This window comes from Bos grunniens, chromosome 13 (genome assembly GCF_055505025.1).
Source record: "Bos grunniens cultivar Pamir isolate PY7600 chromosome 13, Bosgru_T2T1.0, whole genome shotgun sequence".
Taxonomy (NCBI): Eukaryota; Metazoa; Chordata; class Mammalia; order Artiodactyla; family Bovidae; genus Bos; species Bos grunniens.
Genome location: NC_141177.1, coordinates 10309242 through 10334353, shown reverse-complemented (window position 1 = coordinate 10334353; position 25112 = coordinate 10309242).

Genomic DNA, 25112 nt, shown 5'->3' with positions numbered 1-25112 from the left:
TTCTTTTAATTATATCTATCTCTTTTGATAGAACATTGATATTCATATTTTGTTCATACTTTTTTTTTAGTTCTTTTAGGTTTTATTGTCCATTGTTTCCTTCAGTCCTCTAAGCATTTTTAAGACAGTTGGTTTAAAGTCTTTGACTGGGGACTTCCCTGGTGGTCCAGTGGTTAAGACTTCCCCTTCCAATGCAGAGGGTTTGGGTTTGATCCCAGGTCTGGGAGTCAAGGGGCTTCCCCAGTGGCTCAGTGGCAAAGAATCTGCCTGCATTGCAGAAGACACAGGTTCGATCCCTAGGTGAGGAAGTTGTACTCGTGGAGGAAATGGCAACCCATCCCAGTATTTTTGCCTGGAGAATCCCATGTACAGAGGAGCTTGGTGGGCTTGGTCACAAACAGTCGGACAGGACTGAAGGGAATGGGCACATACGCACACACTGGGAGCTAAGATCCCATGTGCCTTGTGGCCAGAAAGCCAAAACATGAAACAAACAAACAAAAACTAAAGTCTTTGACTAATCAGCCCAAAGTCAGGGCTTCCTCAGAGACAATTTCTGTCAATTAATTTTGTTCCTTTGATTGGACTGTACTTTCCTGTTTCTTTGTATGCTTTGTGAATTTTTTTTTTCAGAGGTTGGACATCTGAATATCATAATGTGGTAACTGGAAATCAGATTCTCCCCCTTCTCCAGGAGTTGCTGTTTGTGACTGACGAAGACTGCCATCGTTAACTTGCATAGTAATTGTCCCAAACTATTTTACAAAGGCTGTATTTCATGTCATATGAAGTCACTGAAGTCTGTTCTTCAGCTCATGTTCAACTAGTACCCTGACAGAGATCTCTTTGAACATCAGGAACTAAACGTAAAACAAACACAACAAAACACACCTCTCAGTCTTTGCAGCTGGGCTCTGCACCGTGGCACCCCGACTCTCAGCCAGGGTGTCTGCAACTCTGCCTTAGACCATACACCCCGCTTGCACTGAGCCATCTTTGAGTTGCCTTTTTTTTTCTTGATTCAGCGTTCACTTGGTTGCTGTAAGCCCTGATGGTTTTCCAGAATTCTTACAAAGTTGTTTCTGACAGTTTCTGCTTGTTTTTTCAATGTTTCTATGGAGGAGCTTGGAGTGTCTTGTCTTAGCAGCCGTTGGGCTGCTAATAACAGAAATATTAATACTATAAATTGAGTGGCTTATAGACAACAGAAATGTACTCCTCACAGTTCTGGAGGCTAGAAGGCCAAGACCAGGGTGCCAGCATAATCAGGTTCTGGTGAAAGTCCTCTTCCAGGTTGCAGACTAGTTATTACTTCCTGATGTATTCTCTCATGGCAGAGAGCAGAAAGAGAAAGCAAGCTCTCTTGCGACTCCAAAGGGCACTAATCCCACTGATGAGGGCTCCACCCTCATGATCACATCTACTCCTAATTTCCTCCCAATGGCCCCACCTCCTAAGACCATCACATATTGGGGGAAGGAAGGTTTCAACAAGCGAACTGGGAAAAGACACAAACATTTAGTCCATAACACTTGCCGACATTTTGTTTCCCAAAGGCTTCCCTGGTGATTCTAATGTATGGCCAAGGTTGATGTCCACTTATCTGGATGCAAAACCTTGGCATCACTGCTTTCAACAAGCTCCTTAGGTGATTTTGATGTAGCTATTCTAAGCTTTGGGATCCCTCAGATTAACCCTGGCACCAAGTTCAGGAAGTCTACTTTCTCTCATCTTCCTCACGTTTTCCTGGGAGCCACACTGGATGAAGAGATCAATCTTTGTGGGCATGGCTCTCCATCCACGGAACACGGCGCGCGCTGCCAGGGAGACACCTAGTGGTGAGTTACAGCACTGGATGGCGGGGGTAAGGAGACAACTGACTTCTTTCTCCCCTTTATTTCACAGAAGACCCTGAACCGAAATAAAGAAAGGAGCCCAGGATGCGCCAGATCCCTGCCTGCGCACTCTGACAGCAGAGTTGAAGTTCTTCAGCAACAGATCTCTGTCGGGATTCAGCATATGGGTCACCTGAGCCTGAGCTAGCATCCTCGGAAGTCACTAAGATTTCCAGTAGCATAAGTTACAAGTTTTCAGGTAAATGCAGCTGAAAGGATGAAGTTTTCTCAGTTCAGCTGAACTACAGGGTTTACTCCCTCACAGACATGAGGTTCTTGAAGAGTAAATAGTTCCAGGATGACCAAGAGATTTCTTCCTCTCTCATCAGGAGTGACCATGGACAAGGCTTTGATTCATCCACGTCTCAGTTTCCTTAGCTGTATGGTGAAAATAATTAACTTGCCTCAATTCTTATTATTGATATGGAAGATAAACAGAATGTATTGTTTATTAAAATAATAAAAATTAATAATAATAAATGTGTGGTTAGATCCCACTTTTGTTTAAAACTATGTATATATTTTTATATGCCAAAGAATGCTCAAACTACCACACAATTGCACTCATCTCACACGCTAGTAAAGTAATGCTCAAAATTCTCCAAGCCAGGCTTCAGCAATATGTGAACCGTGAACTTTCTGATGTTCAAGCTGGTTTTAGAAAAGGCAGAGGAACCAGAGATCAAATTGCCAATATCCGCTGGATCATGGAAAAAGCAAGAGAGTTCCAGAAAAGCATCTATTTCTGCTTTATTGATTATGCCAAAGCCTTTGACTGTGTGGATCACAAGAAACTGTGGAAAATTCTGAAAGAGATGGGAATACCAGACCACCTGATCTGCCTCTTGAGAAATCTGTATATAGGTCAGAAAGCAACAGTTAGAACTGGACGTGGAACAACAGACTGGTTCCAAATAGGAAAAGGAGTTCATCAAGGCTGTATATTGTCACTCTGTTTATTTAACTTATATGCAGAGTACATCATGAGAAACGCTGGACTGGAAGAAACACAAGCTGGAATCAAGACTGCCGGGAGAAATATCAGTAACCTCAGATATGCAGATGACACTACCCTTATGGCAGAAAGTGAAGAGAAACTAAAAAGCCTCTTGATGAAAGTGAAAGTGGAGAGTGAAAAAGTTGGCTTAAAGCTCAACATTCAGAAAACGAAGATCATGGCATCCGGTCCCATCACTTCATGGCAAATAGATGGGGAAACAGTGGAAACAGTATCAGACTTTATTTTTTTGGGCTCCAAAATCACTGCAGATGGTGACTGCAGCCATGAAATTAAAAGAGGCTTACTCCTTGGAAGGAAAGTTATGACCAACCTAGATAGCATATTGAAAAGCAGAGACATTACTTTGCCAACAAAGGTCCGTCTAGTCAAGGCTATGGTTTTTCCTGTGGTCATGTATGGATGTGAGAGTTGGACTGTGAAGAAAGCTGAGCACCGAAGAATTGATGCTTTTGAACTGTGGTGTTGGAGAAGACTCTTGAGAGTCCCTTGGACTGCAAGGAGATCCAACCAGTCCATTCTGAAGGAGATCAGCCCTGGGATTTCTTTGGAAGGAATGATGCTAAAGCTGAAACTCCAGTACTTTGGCCACCTCATGTGAAGAGTTGACTCATTGGAAAAGACTGATGCTGGGAGGGGTTGGGGGCAAGAGGAGAAGGGGACGACAGAGGATGAGATGGCTGGATGGCATCACTGACTCAATGGACCTGAGTCTGGGTGAACTCCTGGAGTTGGTGATGGACAGGCAGGCCTGGCGTGCTGGGATTCATGGGGTTGCAAAGAGTTGGACACGACTGAGTGACTGATCTGATCTGATCTGATCTATCTTTATAAGACTTTCTAGCTGGTGCAGTAGTAAGAATCCACCTGCCAAAGCAGGAGACACACGAAATGGGAATTTGATCCCTGGGTCAGGAAGATCCCATGGAATAGGAAATGACAACCCACTCCAGTATTCTTGCCTGGGAAATCTCACGGACAGAGGAGACTGGTGGGCTACAGTCCATGGAGACATGACTGAGCATGCACTTATGCACACATATATCTTTATGCCTATATTTATCTTTATGTAAGCTTGTGTGGGTGTGTATGTGTATTCTCGTATATATGCACCCAGTGCTGTCTAGAACAATGTTCACCAAAAAGAGAGTGAGGTTGGAGGTGATTTTTGCTGTCTCCTCTTCACTTCTCTAATTTGCCTATGTTGTGCATGTACTATTTATATAAAAGAAAACTAAAATTTGGGTCTAGAGGGCTGATTAAGCACATCTACTCATCTTTTCTCCCTCCAAACACCTGATTGAAATGACAAAGTGAACATTTCCAAGTACTACTACTACTACTAATAACACCCACTCTTACAGTGATGAGGATTCAAATCTGGCACATAGTACTTTATGGCTATTACCTCCATTCCCTGTCCACTTATAGCTCTAAAGAGAACACAAATACAGGGACTCTTAACCCCTCTTGTGCCATAGATCCCTTTGAAGTCTGAAGAAGCCCCTGGACCTCTTCTCAACACATTATTTTTTTAATTTTAATATTTATTTATTTGGCTGCTCCAGGTCTTAGTTGTAGCATGTAGGATATAGTTCCCTGACCAGGGATCGAACTAGACCCCCTTGCCCTGGAAGCATGGAGTATTAGCCACTGAACCACCAGCAAAGTTCCCTCAATATAATATTTTTAAATGAATAAACTTCCATACATAAGATTACAGAGGAAATCTTTTATTTTGAAATACAGTTATCAAAATATTTTAAAAACAAATCTGTCATATAGTAACATATGTGCTTCTGTATTAGAAGATTTAGCCATGTGTCTAATAACTAAGATAATTGCAAAGTCGTGATGAGCAGAAATAATATTTTGAGGTACCTTCAGCAAGACCATTGTGATAGGAAAATATCCACTTTCCACTGAGGATGAAGTCACAGGAATTGCTAATATTACTCTGGTTTGTTGCTTATGTTCGTAAATGGAGGAAATGCTGAGTTTCAATTAAACTTAGTGAAAATAAAGACCATTTTTCTCACCCAACTTCATGGGCCTCCATCTTTCATAAATTATATTCTCCCTCAGGTCTTTGCTTAAGTCTGAATGTTTGATCTCTTTCACATTTGCATCTTTTCTTAAATGTGTGATGAGCTTTGGCTGTCTGCTCACATAGGACAGGACCTAGGCTGTATTGATTGGACACTGGATGCAGGTGAAGAGGTCTAATTATTAACCATGAGCTTTGATGTGACTGTCCTTTAGGAGGGCTTCTTTGATAGCTCAGTTGGTAAAGAATCCGCCTAAAATGCAGGAGACTCCAGTTCGATTCCTGGGTCGGGAAGATCTGCTGGAGAAGGGATAGGCTACCCTCTCCAGTATTCTTGGGCTTCCCTTGTGGCTCAGGTGGTAAAGAATTTGCCTTTAATGTGGGAGGCCTGGGTTTGATCCCTGGGTTGGGAAGATCCCTTGGAAAAGGAAAGACTACCCATTCCTTAGGAAGCGTCTAATGTCCCATTATGTCTCTTTAGAGTTTTCCTCCTGATTTGATCAAATTCTCCAGAGAAGACTCTTACATCTTCTCTTTAGGAGAGTATTATCCTCCGAGTCCTTGGGTTTCCCTGGTGGCTCAGACGGTAAAGACTCTGCCCGCAATGCAGGAGACCTGGGTTTGATCCCTGGGTTGGGAAGATCCCCTGGAGGAGTGAATGGCAACCCACTCCAGTATTCTTGTCTGGAGAATCCCTGTGGACAGAGGACCCTGGTGGGCTACAGTCCGTGGGGTTGCAAAGAGTCAGACACAACTGAGCGACTAAGCTCATATCCTCCGTGTCAGTAAGCTGGAATCTGCACTGGGAAAGAAGCTGGAGGGAAGAAGGTTGGGCAGAACATCTTAGTCTTTCATATGTAAGCTTTCACTTCATCTCCCTGCTTTCAGGATGCCACCCCATCAACCACTGCACATGGTGTTTCCAATTCAGACCCCCTTCTGCTGCCCTCTACAGCTACACTATCCAACACAGAAGCCTCTGGTCTCCCACAACTATTTAAATTTGAATTGATGGGCTTTCCAGGTGGTGCTAGTGGTAAAAAAAAAACCTGCCTGCCAATGCAGGAGATGTAAGAAACACAGGTTCCATCCCTGGGTCAGGAAGATCCCCTGAAGAAGGAAACGGCAACCCACTCCAGTACTCTTGCCTGGAGAATCCCATGGACAGAGGAGCCTGGCAGACTATGCTCCATAGGATTGCAAAGAGTTGGACACGACTGAAGCAACTTAGTACTAGCACAAAATAAAATGAACTTTCAATTCCTTAATCACAATACTCACATTTCAAACACTCAGTAGCCACATGGAACTAGTGGCTGGTAACTGTATTAGACAGCACATGACATTTCTTGTCAGTGCAGAAAGTTCTATGGAATATAGCTACTGTAGAGCAAGGCTTAGGAAATCTTTTCTGTAAAGGGCCAGATAGTAAGTATTTTTGGCTTTGCACACCACGTGGTCACCTTTGCAAATACTCAACTATGTCAATGTAGCACAAGAGCAGCCATTAACAATACATGGAACATGCATTGGAACACACGGCTAAGTTGCAACAAAACTTTATTTTGGAACACTAAAATCCAAATTTCCTAACATTTTCATGTGTCATAAAATATTAATCTGCTTTTGATTTTTTTCCCCAACCATTTGAGACTATAAAACTAGTCTTCAATTACAAGCTGTACGTAGACAGGAAGCAGGCTAGATTTGGTCTGTGACCATAGCTTGCTGCCCTCTGTCTTAGGACATTGTATTTTTTTAAATTTTAAATTAATTTTTATTGAAGTGTAGTTGATTTACAATGTTGTGTCATTTTCTGCTGTACAGCATAGTGAATCAGTTATACACATACATATATGTACTCTTTTTCAGAGTCTATTCCCATGTAGGTCATTAAAGTATTGAGTAGGGTGCCCTGTGCTAGACAGTAAGTTCTTACTAGTTATCTGTTTTATATATAGCTGTGTGTATATGTCAGTCCCAGTCTCCCAATTTATCCATCCTCCCTTCCCAGGGCATTGTAATTTTTTTTTTTTTTTTTTTTGATCCCTGTACTGCTATTTTGGTAGTTTCAGAGAGGAAGCAGAGGCTACGGTGTACGGTCTTTTTTTTTTTTTATCTAGAAGCCTTTCTATCTGCTCTGGGCCTGCCTTCTCTGTGTAGCCTAGGAGCTGTGAACATAGAGTCCTATCTCTCTTACTGGCTGTTCTCCGCCTTGGATCCAGCACGATGCTTGACATGTAACAGGCTCTTAGTCAATAGAGCTGAGGGGCAGAATGCTTACCAAGCCATCTTCTTTCCTTTATTTTAGATAATTTTGCTTTTCACTTAAATCCATCTTCAAGAAAGACTGTACTGGTCAGACCGATGAGAAGTTTGCAGTCTGTTTAACAATTCTATTTCTTGTTATCGGTGAATACATTGACATTCCGATTTTCCACGTCTGTCTCCTGAGCTTAGTAAATGTAATTCCCCCTCTGAGAGAAGACATCAGCTCCTAAGCCTGTGTAGAAGCAAATGAATCTTGGTTACCATAGTGTAAGTCTCAACTGGATCTGATAAGAAGACTTGTAAAGAGAGGGGAAGTAATCTGACGAACACAAGTACTTGGAGATTTTAAATGCTGGGCTGAAATTGCTTTCTTAGCAAGATAAGGGAGAGAGGGTTATAGAATGTTAACATTGCCATGGCTGTCAGAAGACAATGAGCCAAGGGCATTGTTAGAAACCAGTTGGATGGGAGGCAATAACCACAGGTTAGATGAAAACCACACACTCACCAAACTTCTACAAGAGAACAGGAGAAAACCTTGAGTATGATAATAATTTTTTAGATATAACACCAAAGGCATGATCCATAAAAGAAAAAAGTTTGATAAACCGGACTTTATTAAAATTAAATTCTTCTACCCTGCCAAAGACAATGTGAGGATAATGAGAAGCTACAGACTGGGAGAAGATATTTGCAGATGACACGTCTGATAAAGGACTTACCTGAAATACACAAAAACTCTTTAAAACCCCCAAAATAAGAAAACTACCTGATTAAAAATTGAGTCAAAGATCTAAACAGACACCTTACCAAAGAAGACAAATAGATGGCAAGCAAGCATAAGAAAATATGTTCCACATTACGTGTCATCAGGGAAAAGCAAATTAAAACTATACACCAACAAATTAAAAAAAAGAAAACTATACACCCATTTGGAGAAGGCAATGGCACCCCACTCCAGTCCTCTTGCCTGGAAAATCCCATGGATGGAGGAGCCTGGTAGGCTGCAGTCCATGGGGTCGCTAGGAGTTGGACACGACTGAGTGACTTCACTTTCACTTTTCACTTTCATGCATTGGAAAAGGAAATGGCAACCCACTCCAATGTTCTTGCCTGGAGAATCCCAGGGACGGGGGAGCCTGGTGGGCTGCCGTCTATGGGGTTGCACAGAGTTGGACACAACTGAAGCGACTTAGCAGCAGCAGCAGCATACACGCATTAGAATGGCCAAACTCCAGAACATGAACCACACCCAGTGCTAGTGAGGATGTGAAGCAAGAGGAATTCTTGTTCATTGTCAACAGAAAATGCTGCTTTCCTACTCTGTGGCCTTTCATCTCCCAGTCTGCCCACACCAGATCCAAGGACTACAGTTTTTCTGGTTCACTGATTATATGACCTCTTTTTATTTTATTTTATTATTATTTTTTTTTTAAGAAGGGCCGAGGGCCCTTTGAGCTAGCGAAGCGAAGGAAGGGCGCATAAACAGCGGGTTAAAGTGCTCCAATGACCTCTTTTTAATGATGTAAGTTCACCACTTGTGCAAGTGATTTAAGGTACAATGAACCACAGATTTTTTTTTTTCTAATTTTATTTTATTTTTAAACTTTACATAATTGTATTAGTTTTGCCAAATATCAAAATGAATCCGCCACAGGTATACATGTGTTCCCCATCCCGAACCCTCCTCCCTCCTCCCTCCCCATACCATCCCTCTGGGCCGTCCCAGTGCACCAGCCCCAAGCATCCAGCATCGTGCATCGAACCTGGACTGGCAACTCGTTTCCTACATGATATTTTACATGTTTCATTGCCATTCTCCCAAATCTTCCCACCCTCTCCCTCTCCCACAGAGTCCATAAGACTGTTCTATACATCAGTGTCTCTTTTGCTGTCTCGTACACCGGGTTATTGTTACCATCTTTCTAAATTCCATATATATGCGTTAGTATACTGTATTTATGTTTTTCCTTCTGGCTTACTTCACTCTGTATAATAGGCTCCAGTTTCATCCACCTCATTAGAACTGATTCAAATGTATTCTTTTTAATGGCTGAGTAATACTCCATTGTGTATATGTACCACAGCTTTCTTATCCATTCATCTGCTGATGGACATCTAGGTTGCTTCCATGTCTTGGCTATTATAAACAGTGCTGTGATGAACATTGGGGTACACGTGTCTCTTTCCCTTCTGGTTTCCTCAGTGTGTATGCCCAGCAGTGGGGTTGCTGGATCATAAGGCAGTTCTATTTCCAGTTTTTTAAGGAATCTCCACACTGTTCTCCATAGTGGCTGTACTAGTTTGCATTCCCACCAACAGTGTAAGAGGGTTCCCTTTTCTCCACACCCTCTCCAGCATTTATTATTTGTAGACTTTTGGATCGCAGCCATTCTGACTGGTGTGAAATGGTACCTCATAGTGGTTTTGATGTGCATTTCTCTGATAATGAGTGATGTTGAGCATCTTTTCATGTGTTTGTTAGCCATCTGTATGTCTTCTTTGGAGAAATGTCTATTTAGTTCTTTGGCCCATTTTTTGATTGGGTCGTTTATTTTTCTGGAGTTGAGCTATAGGAGTTGCTTGTATATTTTTGAGATTAGTTGTTTGTCGTGAACCACAGATTTTTAAAAATATTTATTTATTTGGCTGTACTGGGTCTTTTTTGCATCTTTCGGGATCTTTAATCTTTGTTGCAGGATGCAAGATCTTAAGTTGTGGCATCTAGCTCCCCAACCAGGAAATGAATCTCGGTCCCCTGCATTGGGAGCATGGAGTCTTAGCCACTGGACCGCCAGGGAAGTCCCTAGACTCTCAGATTTAACAAACATGTCCTAAGCACTATCATTAGCCGTATTCTTCTAGTTATATTTTTACTCCCAATTTACAGCTGAGGAACCTAAATCTTCAAGAGGATATATGATTTGTTGTATGATTCCACTTAAGTTTCAAAAAGCAACGGGAACTCATTGACAGAGTTAGAACAGGAGAATGGGTGATCTTTGCGTAGAAGGGGTGGGTAGTGATTGGGGGTAGCACAAGAGGACTTTCTGGTAATAATCAATATCTTGACTTGAGTATCCTCATCTGAGTGTGTTCACTTTGTGATAATTCATCTATTTGTACACTATGATTCATAGGTTTTTCTGTTATACTGATATAAATACTGCCAAAATTTCTTAAATGTACATTATTGCTAAATGTAAACTTTAATAGATGGCTGAAATTTAAAGTTGAAGAAAGTTCCTCCAACATAGAACAAAGAAACAGAGATGGAAAAGACCAAGAGAGAGAACATGAGAAAAAGGTTAAAAGATTTTGGCAGATGCAATACATTTTAAAGATTCTCAGTTTCCCCTGGATTTTAAAAATATTCATTTATGAAGGGAAAATACTCAGCCCAGTATCAGATTTCCCACCAGAATTCAAAAGCCAGAGGCCAATACCCCAGTACGTTGAAAGTTCTGAAGAGATTTCTATTCCCAGGCAATTCTATTCCCAGGCAAACATAACCAAGTGTGAGGGCAAATAAAGACATTTTCACACGTGCCAGGATAGAAATAGCTTATGTTTATTGTAATCTATGGAGAAGGCAATGGCAACCCACTCCAGTACTCTTGCCTGGAAAATCCCATGGATGGAGGAGCCTGGTAGGCTGCAGTCCATGGGGGTCGCTAAGAGTCGGACACGACTAAGTGACTTCACTTTCACTTTTCACTTTCCTGCATTGGAGAAGGAAATGGCAACCCACTCCAATGTTCTTGCCTGGAGAATCCCAGGGACGGGGGAGCCTGGTGGGCTGCTGTCTATGGAGTCGCACAGAGTTGGACACGACTGAAGCTACTTACCAGCAGCAGCAGCAGCAGCATTGTAATCTATTCATTTTAAAGTATGGACATTAACCAACAAAGTCTTGGTTGTAGTTGCAGGACAGAATATTAACTGGGTTAGTCAGAAGATGTTTGGTTATGCTGCAATAAAAAATAACCCCCAAATTCTCAAAGCCTTAGAATAACAAGACTTAGGTCTCCCTCATATTACATGTCGACTGAATATTGCAGGGGTGGGGGGTTGCTCTGCTCTCCTGGGGCCCAGGCTGACAGAGATTCTTCTATATGGAATGTTGCCAGGAGTGGCAGCAGGTGGGAGTGTATATGTGTCTGGCTGGTGAAGAGGAACTCGTGTGCCAAGTAGCTTTAGTCGTGTCCAACTCTTTGCAACCCTATGGACTGTAGCCCGCCAGGCTCCTCTGTCCATGGGATTCTCCAGGCAAGAAAAGTGGGTTGCCATGCCCTCCTCCAGGGGATCTTGCTGACCCAGGGGTGGAACTCCCATCTCTTATGTCTCTGGCATTGGCAGGCAGGTTCTTTACCACTAGCACCACCCAGCTCTGGAGATAGAGTGAATTCACCCTTCCTCCACACTTTTGTACTAATCAGGCTCTCAATGGATTAGAGGATGCCCACCCACACAGTGGACAACCATTTTTACTGTCTATTGCTTCAGATGTTAATTTCTTCCAGAGACACCTTACAGACACAGCCAGAAATCATGTTTTGCCAGCTATCTGGGCATCCCTTAGCTTAGTCAAGTTGACACATAGAACAAATCATCAGCACTTCCCTGGCAGTCCAGTGGTTAAGACTCCGTGCTTCCAAGGCAGGGGATGTGGGTTCAATTCCTGGTCAGGGAACTAAGATCCTATATGTTGCACTAAGAAAAAAAAAAACAAATCATCGAAATCAACTTCATTTCATTTCAAACAGCATAGCCTTTGAGATCAGATGCATAAGCTTCATCACACTGGGTAAGTTGTCGTTATTAAGCTTCCCTGGACTTCAGCTTCCTTTTCTATAATATGGGAGGAAACTTGTACGGGCTTATACAAGCTCATGTATGGTGAGAGTTTGGCACAGCTCCTGGCACATATTGGGCTTCCTTGATAGCTCAGCTTCCTTGCAGGAATCCACCTGCAATGCAGGAGACCCCAGTTCGATTTCTGGGTTGGGAAGATCTGCTGGAGAAGAGATAGGCTACCCTCTCTAGTATTCTTGGGCTTTCCTTGTGGCTCAGCTGGTAAAGAATACACCTGTAGTGCGGGAGAGTTGGGTTTGATACCTGGGTTGGGAAGATCCCCTGGAAAAAGGAAAGGTGACCCACTCCAGTATTCTCGCCTAGAGAATTCTATGGACTGTAAAGTCCATAGGGTCGCAAAGAGTCAGACATGACTGAGCAACTCTCACTTTCTTTCGCTTTCTGGCATGTATCATGTGCTGGCTAAATGGACTTTTCGCACCATCACTGACATCAGGTCCATGCCGGCTCTGTGTGCAAGAGATTTGGGCCCTGAGTCATGATGGAGCATGTTCAAGGAGACCATCTAACATACACGCTATACTCCAGTTGGGTATGTGTGGCCTGGTCTTATTGGAGGAGTCAGGCCATGTGACCAGAATGAGAACAGGCTTGGAACCTCCCTGTGGGCCACCCCTGTGGACTCAAAATCAAAACTGCATTTGGGGACTCCTCTGGTGGTCCATGGGGTCGCAAAGTGTCGGACACGACCCGAGCAACTGAACTGAACCGAACTGGTGGCCTGGTGGTTAAGAATCCACCTGCCAGTGCAGGGGATCGATCCCTGGCCCAGGAAGATTCCACATGCCTTGGGGCAACGAAACCCATGTGCCACAGTTACTGAAGCCCTCACGCCCTGGAGTCCATGCTCTGAAACAAGCAAAGCCACTGCTATGAGAAGCCCCCAGACTGCAAGGAGAGAGTAGTCCGTGCTTGCTGCAACTAGAGAAAGACCACGTGCAGCAACAAAGACCCAGCACAGTCATAAATAAATAAGTCAATTAAAAAAAACCGCATTTGGCTCTGGACATAAGAGGAAAGAGAGCCATTTGGGAGGAATTGAAACATTTCCTCCTGTGCAAATTTTGTTTCTTTTATGCTGGCAAGTCCAAGGTGTTCTGACAAAGGTCAAAAGTATTTATTTTCTTGGGTACTCCAGGGGTGAAAGTGAAATACACAGGAGATGTATACCTATGGCTGATTCATGTTGAGGTTTGACAGAAAACAACAAAATTCTGTAAAGCAATTATCCTTCAATTAAAAAATAAATTAATTTAAAAAAAGAAATACACATGAGGGTGAGCCCGAGAGCAGTTGGGTGTAGGGAGGAGAGAGAGGAGTTTTGCCAAGTTTGAGAGCTGAAAAGGACTGCTAATTATCACAGGAAATGGTTGCATGGCAGGGAATAGAAACAACCTCTGGTTTTCTATCAAAAAGAGCAGAATTACAATGTGGGAAAATTAATAAATGGTTGAATATACACGTGATGTGGTCAAGGCCACCCTCCATAGGGTCCTGCCCATCTCTCCAGGCTCATCTCCCCTTGCTCCCCACCCCCATCTGAACTTGAGCTGCTCATCTACTAGATTCCTGAGCACGGAACTTCCCTGGACTGTTATCTCTGCCTAGACTGCTCCACCCCAGTTCTTGGCCTGCTGAGTTCTCCTCTAGAACACAGATTGTGTGCCATCTCCTCCTCAAAGACCAGCCTCTTCCCCGCCCTGGCTTCTCTTCTCTGCCCCCATGACATCATGTCTTTCCATCTTTCCAGTTATCAACCTGTGTCAAAACTGCCCAAATGCCCCGCCCATCTGTCTCTCTCATTGGGCCGATGATCACACACATGGACCCTCAGGTTGAGACAGAATCTCGCTTTATTTGGCCTCCACCATTTGGGTCTGCCTAGCATTTAAAAATTTCTTTGCATTCATTGCCAAAAATGAAATATCGAGAGATTTCACATAAAAATCCAGATTTCTGCTTCTCTTGACAATTTGGAAATCCAGCAACATGGGTGAACTTCTTCACCCTGTGACAAGGGTCCCTTCTGGATAGAACATGGTTTCTCCATTTCTTCACAGTCCCCACCGAGCCCTATTGTTTCAGCCCTGAAGCCTCATATCAGAACCATTTGTCATAAATCTTACAATATTGGTTTTTATCTTTTTTAAACAGTGGATTAAAGAAGAAAGTAAAATATTTCTTTTACCCATGTTGCTTCTTCACATCTGGCCCACTTCCCTCATTTACATGACCAGACTAGACCCTGTGGGTGCCTGGGCTCACCAGTTTTGCACAAATCAAGCAAATTGTGGTGGGAGTTAGGTGGGATGATTGCCAAAGGGAGATCAAGGGGAAAGATGCTGGGCAGGCAAAAAGAAGAGCTATCTATTCAACCCCTGCTTTTAAAGAGGAAGAAACTGAGGCAGAGAGAGGTTAAGCAATTTGCTTTGAGTTACACAGCTAGCAGATGGAGGAGCTGGAATTTGAATCCTATCTGACATTAAAGTCTCAGCTTTTGTCATTGCTTTTCCCATGTGGCTTGCAATAGTTTTCTTCATTTTGTTTTGTTTTTTAATCCACTTTCCTAATCAAATACTCTCTATAAAATTTTTTAAATACATAAAATTACAAGGAAGAATATAAAATCCCTTAAATTCTCCTCATGGTATATGGCTACTGTTAATATTTTAGTGGGTATCTTTCATGCATGTCTTTACACTCATGAGCAACAGATGTAACCTTTTATAGGAATTGAAACAAATAATAAATATTCCTTATTTTTTCAAAGACAAAAATTGCACTGAATCTTTAGAATCATTTGGAAGGAACTGACCTCTTGGCAATATTGAGTCTTCTGACCCACGAACAAGTAATACCTGTTTATTTAGAACTTTCATTTCTCCTGGTGATGTTTTAAGCTTTTCAATGTACAGGTCTTGCACATATTTCTTTAGACTTACTCCTAGCTATCTGGGTTTTGTGATACCAAATAAATGGTATATTTTTTCTTTTTTAATGTTATTAAACAAACTTTTATATTTCATTTTTGTGATAAATAAAAATACAACTGACTTTGTATATGGTGATGTTGCTAAATTTACTTTTAATTCTATTAGCCTATTGGTAGATTTGGGATTTTTCCTTATATGTAACCATGTTTGTAACTCTCTTCCTTTCATATCTTTAATTTTTCCACTGGCTAGGATCTCAAATACAATGATAAATAGAAATGGACATACTAGGAATTTGTTTCTTTTTTTATCTCAGTGGAAATGCTCTCAATATCTTCCCATTAAATATGCCATGTGATCTTTGTAGAAAATCTTTATCACACTAAGGGAGTTCTCTTCTACTGCTAATTTCTGAAGGTCTTTTTTTTTTTATCATAAACTTGTATTCTATATTATCGAATGCTTTCTTTGCATCTACTGAGATGGTTGGGCTTCCCTCGTAGCTCAGTTGGTAAAAGAATCTGCCTGCAATGCAGGAGACTTGGGTTTGATCCCTGGGTCAGGAAGATCCCCTGGAGAAGGAAATGGCAACCCACTCCACTATTCTTGCCTGGGGAATCCCATGGACATAGGAGCCTAGCAGGGTACAGTTCGTGGGGTTGGCAAGAGTTGGATGCAACTTAGCAACTAAACCACCACCACCGCTGCTGAGGTGGTTGTATGACATTTCTCCTTATTCTATTAAAGTGGTAAATTATATGAGTTCATTTTCTAATGTCTGTTTTCTTTTTAATATTTATTTTTATTTATTTTACTTTTTTGGCTGCCCCGGATCTTAGTTGCATCACTCAGGACCTTTTAGTAGCAGCATGCGGGATCTAGTTCTCTGACCAGGGATCAAACCTGGGCCCCTTGCACTGGGAGTTTGGAGTCTTAGCCACTGGACCACCAAGGAAGTCCCTCATTTTCTGATGTTAAATCAACTTTATATTCCAAGAATAAAGTCATATTGGTTGTTACGCAAAATAATAATTCTTTCAATCATGAAAGTGAAAGCAAAGTCGCTCAGTCATGTCCGACTCTTTGTGACCCCATGGACTATAGCCTATCAGGCTCCTCCATCCATGGAATCTTCCAGGCAAGAGTACTGGAGTGGGTGGCCATTTCCTTCTCCAGGGGATCTTCCTGACCCAGGGATCAAACCCGGGTCTCCCACATTGCAGGCAGATGCTTTACAATCACGAACATCCTTTTTAATGTGATTTTTTTTTCTCACTTACTCCTTTCATCCTCTTTTCCTATCCTCCATTAATCTTTCTAACTTAGTCCACACCTTCGGGCTCAAGACAAGCCATGTTAATAGTTGATGTGCACATTTACAGACTTTTCTCCAAGTCAGTACAATCTCTTTCTCTCTCTCACACACACACACCCCCCTACCTATATAGAGGAGTTCTGTTCCTCTGTTCTTAACTCTCGCAATTTTCATTTTAAGGGACAATGAAACACTAATGGTGGCATTTGGGGCCCAGAGCCTGGTTGATGAGAGAGGGATTTCATCTGTGGAAGACGCCCTTCTTGGCACCCCTAAACTGCACTGCTGGGGTGGTCTTCCAGTGAGTTCATTCCCCCACAGCTCTGGAGTGGGTGAGAAAAGGCTGAGGGGGGACCCTCTCTCCCACCAGGACCTCAGCTGGCCTGGTCTCCTGGCTTCCATGGATGCTCACTGATCCCCAGCACAGCTGAAGGAACTGCTGCAAAGTTGCTTCTCCCAGGAGCTCCTACATTCAGGCCTGCTGACTCCTCTTCCCCCCAGGCCTTCAGCATTTTCTTCACAGATTTTTTTTTCTCTGACTGGGCCATCTTAACCAGCCCAAGAACCATGTGCTGTGCCCTTGGGAAGGACAGCAGAGGTCTCTGGGGAGCCACCTTAGCTGCCCCTGCAGAGGAGTCATCTTCCCGCCTCAGTTTCACTCAAAACAAGCTTCTTGGGCTTTAGTGCTTTACTGAAAGCAGCCTCCTTCAAGAACACGAGTTGGCAGCAAGTCAGGACCAGAACAAAATCAGTGGCTAAAACTTGTCTTTTTTATCTGTAAAAGTCCAGCTTGCCAGCAGGGTCTTGGAATTTTATTTATTTTCTTAAAAAAATTATTTATGTATTTATTTATGGCTGTGCTGGGTCTTAGTAGTCATGCACAGACTTCTCTCTAGCTGTGGCATGCAGATTCCAGGGAGCAAACCCATGTCCCCTGCATTGCAAAGTGGATTCTTAACCACTGGACCACCAGGGAAGTCCCTCTTTTGTTTCATTTCTTAATCAAATGCTTAAGAAGGGATGCTTTAGAAGGGATTTAAGTCTGCTCTTTGGCTGGAGTAAGGACTCAGTAAGCATCCGTTGAGAAAGAGATGAAAGAATGATGAAATAGTTAGCCCTTGAGAAATGGTTGATGACAGAGAATCAAACGAGATAATCCCAATGAAACTGATGTCAATCTGTGAGTAGTGAGAATTGTAAGTGAGCTGGACAGGACTGCAGCCTTACCCACTGGCGTCATCTGCTGGAAAGAACTGAGCACAACAGATCCATTTCTGCCTTGGTGAAGTATGAGGACACTGGCTTTTGGAAGTCCCGGCAAAGATCTGAGTAAAAATGGAATACATTTCAGCACAATCTAACATGTGCCAGGTACCATGTGATTTACATGTATTATTTCTCTTCATCCTCACCGTAACTATAACAGGCATACAGCTATTATTATTTCACCTTCAGAGATTAAAAACTTGAGGCTAAGGTGGTTGTATTGTGTCTAAGGCCACAGAGCTTGTGAATATTTGGGATAAAACTCAGAACCCAGTTCCATCTGACTTTCGAGCCTGTTGTGGGTTAGAGTCCCCAGAGGCCTCAGCTGATACAAAGGGGTAAGTATGGAGGCAGGATGGCATGGAGGCTAGCCTTTGGGACTCTTACTTCATCCAGTCATTGGACATATAGAACTTGGACTAGGTAGCTTTCTTCAGCCAAGGGCAAATCCTCATGAAGGATTCAACTGAGAGCTGTCAGCAGCCTATGCTTCCAGCAGCTGGGGGAATATAAGTGTCTCAGTCCTGGAGTGAGGGCTCTGGGCAGCGTGTCACTGTATCCACTACAGAACCCACATATGCGTTCCATCTGCACTGCTGTTCCAAGAGGGGGAACGACTGGTAGGGAACCAATGTCAATCTCATGGGGAGGGGGAGGGGGGATTTAAAGAATGAAAATGGTTATGCTTGTCATCCACTCAGTGAACCTGTGACCCAGGCTTTGTCAATTGTAATAACTGATGTATTTTGACCAATTCATACAGAAATAATACATATATTATTTTACGGGTTTCATGCCATTAACAATGATGACTATTCCCAAGTGCTGACTATTTCATCATTCATGTTACGCAATGTTCAGCTAACTGGGCCAGCGGTTGGTGATGGATTCCTTGACCTCTTCAAATAAGCAATGGAAGAATCGAGGGCCACAACTTGACTAATGCATTTGAGTGATTTATTTAAAAATCAAATTTCTGGCAAATTTGAATTGTTTAAAAACATTTCACTCCCTCTCCCACACCACTTCCAGAGGAAGAGCAAAATTTTGATGTTGGGGATGTTGCCCTGGATCATGTTCCTGTATGCTTTCCACTTGCTCGCTGACCTTAGGCTTCGCTGCATGACTTGTTTTTCCCAATGGGATATTAGCAGTTATTGACTCAAGCAGAGGCTTAAAGTGTGCTTGCAGGGTTGGCCTTGCCCTCTATGCTTCTGCCATGCCAGAGAGTGCCTGCCTACTGGATCAGCCAGAGTGCAGCAGCATACATGAAAGTAAATCACTGTTGTTTTATATCACTGAGTTTTAAAGTGGCTTGGTAGGCAGTCCTGGCTAACTGATACACATTTACAAAGTCATGCAGGATAACAATATATCAATAATATTTTGACTGTGCATGATTTTTCTTTAAGAATTTTGACTGTGTATGATTTTTCTTTAAGAACTGTCTTTAGGGACTTCCCTGATGGTCCAATGGCTAAGATTCCACTCGCCCAGTGCAGGGGGCCTGGGTTTGGTCCCAGTCAGAGAACTAGATTCCATGTGTCACAACTCAAGCCCCGCATGCCACAACGAAGACCTGGTGCAGACAAATGAATAAATAATATTTTAAAAAGAAAGAAAAGAAAAGAGAACTGTCTTTAGAACTTAGCCTCCATATAGGATGTGACTCCTGTGCTAAAAACACAGAAAAAAATGGGCTGGGCATTATTCTGAGCATTTGAGGAAGAGAACACTAAATGTTCCCTAATAAACATCTCTACCTTTATTTCTTCCTCAAAGAAATGAGAAACTCTAGGGTCTCCAAACTATCAGGAAACAGCGGTTATAGTATCTGTGCAGTCCCCAAAAGGGTAACACTCGTATCTATTAAAATTTAGCCATAAGAATACTGAACAAGGAAGAGTGTCCCCAAGGAAGGAGCCAGGGGTTATGGAGGTAGGAGGACAGGTACACTCCTAGAAAGCAGGACCCACTCACCTTCCAAGAAGGATGTCTGTCCAATTCCTGGGCTTTTAAAAATAGTATTTACAGGTCATCTTCCTTGTGCCTAGGCACAGAGTCTCCCAAATAAATGTTAATCTTCTCAACTTTCCTTATAGCCAAATATGGCCATGTAACTGAGTCCTGCCCAATAAGATATAAACCAGATAATCACATAGCAGATTCTAGAACCTTTAAGAGGCAGTGCGGTTGTACCCAATACCTCTACCTTTTCCCTCTGGCCTCTTCTGTTTTCCTTCTGGTTTGGATGTAGATGCAATAGCAGGAGTTGAAACAGACATTTTGTACCCATGAGGTGATCTTGGTCCAAATGAACAATTAATGTGAAATGAAGCAACAAGACTAACGTAGCCCAAGTCCCAGAAGACTTGGTGGTACAAAGCACCAAATCAACCCCATTGTTTCTACAAACAGTAACAACGAGATCTCTTTGCTCCTAATTAAATGTAAACACTGTGAATTGTCAATTGTCACTGTATCATATGAGTCTGCAATCTTTTTAGCATCAGGGAAGATAATTTTTCCACAAGCTGTTGGGCGGGGGGCCGGAGAGGAGGCGGCGGCGGTGGTGGTTTCAAGACAATTCAAACACATTACACTTATTGTGCACTTTATCTCTATTATTATTACATTAGCTCTACCTCAGATCATCAAGCGTTAGATCCTGGAGGTTGGCGACCCTTGCTGTAGCAGTTAGGCTTAGATTATTTAAACCTAGCTTATCTGGGTCTCTGTGTTATAAACAGAAGTCCTCACTAACAATTCTTGTTCAGTTGCTAAGTTGTGTCTGACTCTTTGCAACCCCATAGACTGCAACACACGAATAGTGTCCTTCACTGTCTTCTGGAGTTTGCTCAAATTCATGTCTGTTGAGTCAGTGATGCCATCCAACCATCTCATCCTCTGTTTCTCCATTCTTCTCCTGCCCTCAATCTTTAAAGCATCAGGGTCTTTTCCAATGAGTTGGCTCTTCACATCAGGTGGGCAAAGTATTGGAACTTCAGCTTCAGCATCAGTCCTTCCAATGAATATTCTGGGTTGATTTCCTTTTGGATTGACTGGTTTAATCTCCTTGCAGTCCAGGGACTCTCAAGAGTCTTCTCCAGTACCACATTTTGAACCGCAAGTTCAAAATGCACTTTTAAGTACTTTATTTTTTCTTATAATATTGGCAAGCAATTAGGTCATTTCTTGTTCCATGGATAAGAGAATGGATGAGTATCTTCTATTTGCTCCTTTAGATTGGCTTTCTATCCTTTCTACCTCTTCTATGGTCCAGAAGGCAGGTCAGGATGGGCTAGATAAACAGACTCCCTGGCTGTCTGTTATCTGGTTGAGGTCAATCCCATAGGGGACCAGAGGGAAAAGCGGGATTTGAGACGTTTACTCCCTTTTCTCCTTCCCTGTGGGGCCATATGGGTCTGGTTTCACCCTTCCCTTTCCGCATGACTGCTCAGTGCTCTCTCCTTGTTCCTTCAGGTCTAGCCTCACCGTTATCAGTCCTGGGATACTATACTGTTCTTTGTAAGTAGTCTTTGTGTCAAACTCTTTGAAATTCTCCTGATGAGTGTGCCATCCTAGGATACAGAGAGAGAATCGGCAGTTCCTTTGGAACTACTTGTGAGCTATTCACGAACAATTCCACTTCTCTGTACCCACCCCAGAGAAACTTGCACATGTGTACAAGGGGCAAGTTTGAAGATATTTACAACACTTTGTTTGCAATAATAACACATTAGAAACAACTTAAATGTCTTCAAATAAGGGAATAGCTAAACAATACTGCATCCCTATTATGGCACGTTAATACAACTGTTCAAAACAATTCCAAGGACAGAGAAGCCTGGTGTGCTGCAGTCCATGGGGCCGCAAAGAGTCAGACACGACTGAGCACCCATGCAGCAATAAAGAAAAAGTAAGCTTAGAAAATAAATGAAAAGGAAATGGATGTGCTATCCTGGTGACCCAATGGCTGACACTCTGTGCTTGCAACGCAGGGGGACCAGGTTTGATCCCTGGTCAGGGAACTAGATTCTACATGCTGCAACTAAGACATAGTGCAGCCAAGTAAATAAATATATATACATAGATATAGTTTAAGGTGAGAGACGGGTCTATTTTTATAACACGGAAAGACTTCTAAGACATTTTTGCATGAAAAAAGTAAAGTTAAATATTGTAATAAATTGTATTAAAATGACACCTGGACATTCCCTGGCAATCCAGTGGACAGGTCTATGAGCTTTCACTGCCAAGGAAATAAGATCTTGCAAGCTGTGGCCAAAAAAATTTTTTTAATAAAAATAGTTCAGTTCAGTTCAGTCACTCAGTCGTGTCCAACTCTTTGCGACCCCATGAATCGCAGCACGCCAGGCCTCCCTGTCCATCACCAACTCCCAGAGTTCACCCAGACTCACGTCCATCGAGTCGGTGATGCCATCCAGCCATCTCACCCTCTGTCGTCCCCTTCTCCTCCTAACCCCCAATCCCTCCCAGCATCAGAGACTTTTCCAGTGAGTCAACTCTTCACATGAGGTGGCCAAAGTACTGGAGTTTCAGCTTTAGCATCATTCCTTCCAAAGAACACCCAGGACTGATCTCTGATGCCTATTTCTATAGTTTTATGTACGCTATAAAACTGCAGAAAAAATTTTACTGCCCTTCTCTATGGAAGATTATACATTCCTACTGAAGTCGACTTGGCTATATAATTTGCTTTGACCAAGGAAATGTGGGTGAAAATGATATGTGCCTTTCAAGCAGAGGTTCCTCCCTGTTTCTTTTCCCTCTGCTTTGAGATTACCATAACCTTCTTGCTTTCTCAATCTGTGTCCAGAGATATAGTTGAAGCCAACACATGACAAACATGTAAGGATCAAGAAATAGACCTCTGTTGTGGTAAGGCACTGAGATTTTGAGGATGTTTCTTATGGCAGCAAAACCTCACCTCCCTTGACAAATGCATGCTGCTATATAACTGATACTTGGTTACTTTCTGGGGCTTCCCTAGTGGGTCAGCCCATAAAGAATCTGCCTGCAATGCAAGAGAGGTAGGTTCAGTCCTTGGCTTGGGAAGACCCTCTGGAGAAGGAAGTGGCTACCCACTTGAGTATTCTTACTAGAGAATTCCACCGACAGAGGAGCCTGGTGGGCTACAGTCCATGGGGACGCAAAGAGTCAGACACAATTGAGCGATGAACACTTTGACTTTTCACTACTTCCTGGGGAAGAGAAATGGCATTGGGGGTGGGGATCACAGGAGACTTTAGGTTTTATCTTTAATATTTTAGCTTTCTTACAGTGAAAATATATTCATGCATAACCAGGTAATAAAAATACATGAGTTAAAATGAATACAGCAGGTGTTTGCTTACTTAAAATTAAACGCTACAAAATATCATTCTTAAAATACATAGACAAACACCCAAGAAATTAATGGTTCTTTTTGCTCAGCTGGCACTCTGAAGAAAGAGAATGGAGGCGGATAGTTCCATGAACTTTCCAAGGTTAGAGCAAGTACTGGAGTGCAATGATGCCTCACCACTTCCTCAGCAGGCACAAATTTGCAAAAGCTAGACACAAAATGAAATAAAATAAAAATACAGATTCATATTTGTTTCCATAATGATGCCTACCTTTCCAGTGACTTCATTTACTGGAATGAAGTAAATGAAGACCCAAAGTGATTATGTGACCAAAATTCAATTCAGTGAGTTTGGAGAACTCTGGTCTCCTTGACACAGCCTACTCTGGTCTGGCAAAGTTAGTGAAAGCTATCAGAGCTGTTTCTGATTACACCTTACAACTCTCTGAGTCAGGAGTTCAGCTTCTGTTCCATTAAAACAAAAGCCCAAAACTGGTTGGATGGACATCAAAGTCCTCATGCGAGTTGACATGTCAAAGACTACCCCACAATTTCAACTTCTTATTCAAGCCAAATAAAAACCCTCTTGTCTTTAAACTTTACTTTTGAACCAAATGTCAGTAATCAGACTCCCTGATCCAGTACCAAGTTCCCAGACTCCTGGGGTCAGGAAGTTGCAATGGCAACAGCAGGAGTAGCAAAGGTAACCTCTCAGTCACAGTTATGGAGACTCTGAAACAAAAATCTCCCTGACTTCATCAACCTCAACCCTATATTAAATTCCTTTCTGCTTAAAATACCTAGAGTGGTTTCTGTGGAGAAGGCAATGGCCCCCCACTCCAGTACTCTTGCCTGGAAAATCCCATGGACGGAGGAGCCTGGTGGGCTGCAGTCCATGGGGTCGAGAAGAGTCGGACACGACTGAGTGACTTAGCAGCAGCAGAGCCACGGCCTCAGGTGCAGGAAGGACTTTTGAGCAGGCCCTTCTCGACCCCCGAGCCCCCACCACTAGCCACCTGGGGGCCGGCTTCCTCCTGCTCTAGGTCTTCGCCCTTCAGATACTGTTGACTCTTGATTCCAGGAGAAAAAAAAAATCCTGGGAAAAAAAAATATATATACCTAGAGTGGTTTCTGATCCTGTGTCTTGCACAGAGCTCTGACTAAATACAGGTTGGAAGATACTATTCAGAAAAGCAGACCCAAACACAAAAAGGTAAAAAAATAAAATAAGAGAGGGAGAAAAAAAAAGGCAGTAAAATTAGGGACTTCCCTGGTGGTCCAGTGGCTAAGACTCTTTGCGCCCAATTCAGGGAGCCTGGGTTCAATCCTTGGTCAGGGAACTAGATCCCACATGCCACAGGTAAGATTTCACACGTTACAACTATGACCTGGCACAACCAAATAGATCAATAAAAACAAATATAAAAAAGTAAAATTAAAAAATCATTCCAGGACCTCAGATTCCAAATAATTGGAATGACGATGTAGAAAATATGGAGATGAATTGAAGGAAATCTTTGAAGAAATAATTTGCAAAAATACTTCAGAGCTGAAAGAAATGAGTTTTCAGATTGGAAGAGATCATTGAGGAACAATTAGACTTTACATGCCTCCTGATTTGATGAAATAAAAAATATACAGTCTCACCTATAAAACACTCTTGCCAAACTTACATCTAATCAAGCCACTAGATCTCAATATCTGTTTACAGGACATTCAAGGGATAGTGTCACATTTTTAAAACATTGCAAAGATTCAATCAGCCAAATTCAGACTGTTAGAAACTCTATAAGAGAATTTACCTAGTTTCTTCATCAAATCAATTGCATTTTTAAAAAGGAGGACTAGGAGTAACAGTTACAGATTAAAAGAGGCTTAAGAGATTTAGCAGCTAAATTCTTTGTGTAGACCTTGTTTGGATCCTGATCTAAATAAACCTGTGTGAAAAGTAATTCTTAAGACAATTAGGGAAAATTGGACCTGGACTCTCTTATAAGATAGTAAGGAGTTATTGTTAATTTCCTTCAGTGTGATCATGAATTATGGTTATGTAAGTTTTTACAGTTAGAGCTACTTTCTAAGATATTTACAAAAGCAATGATATAAAGTGATATGTCTGGGATT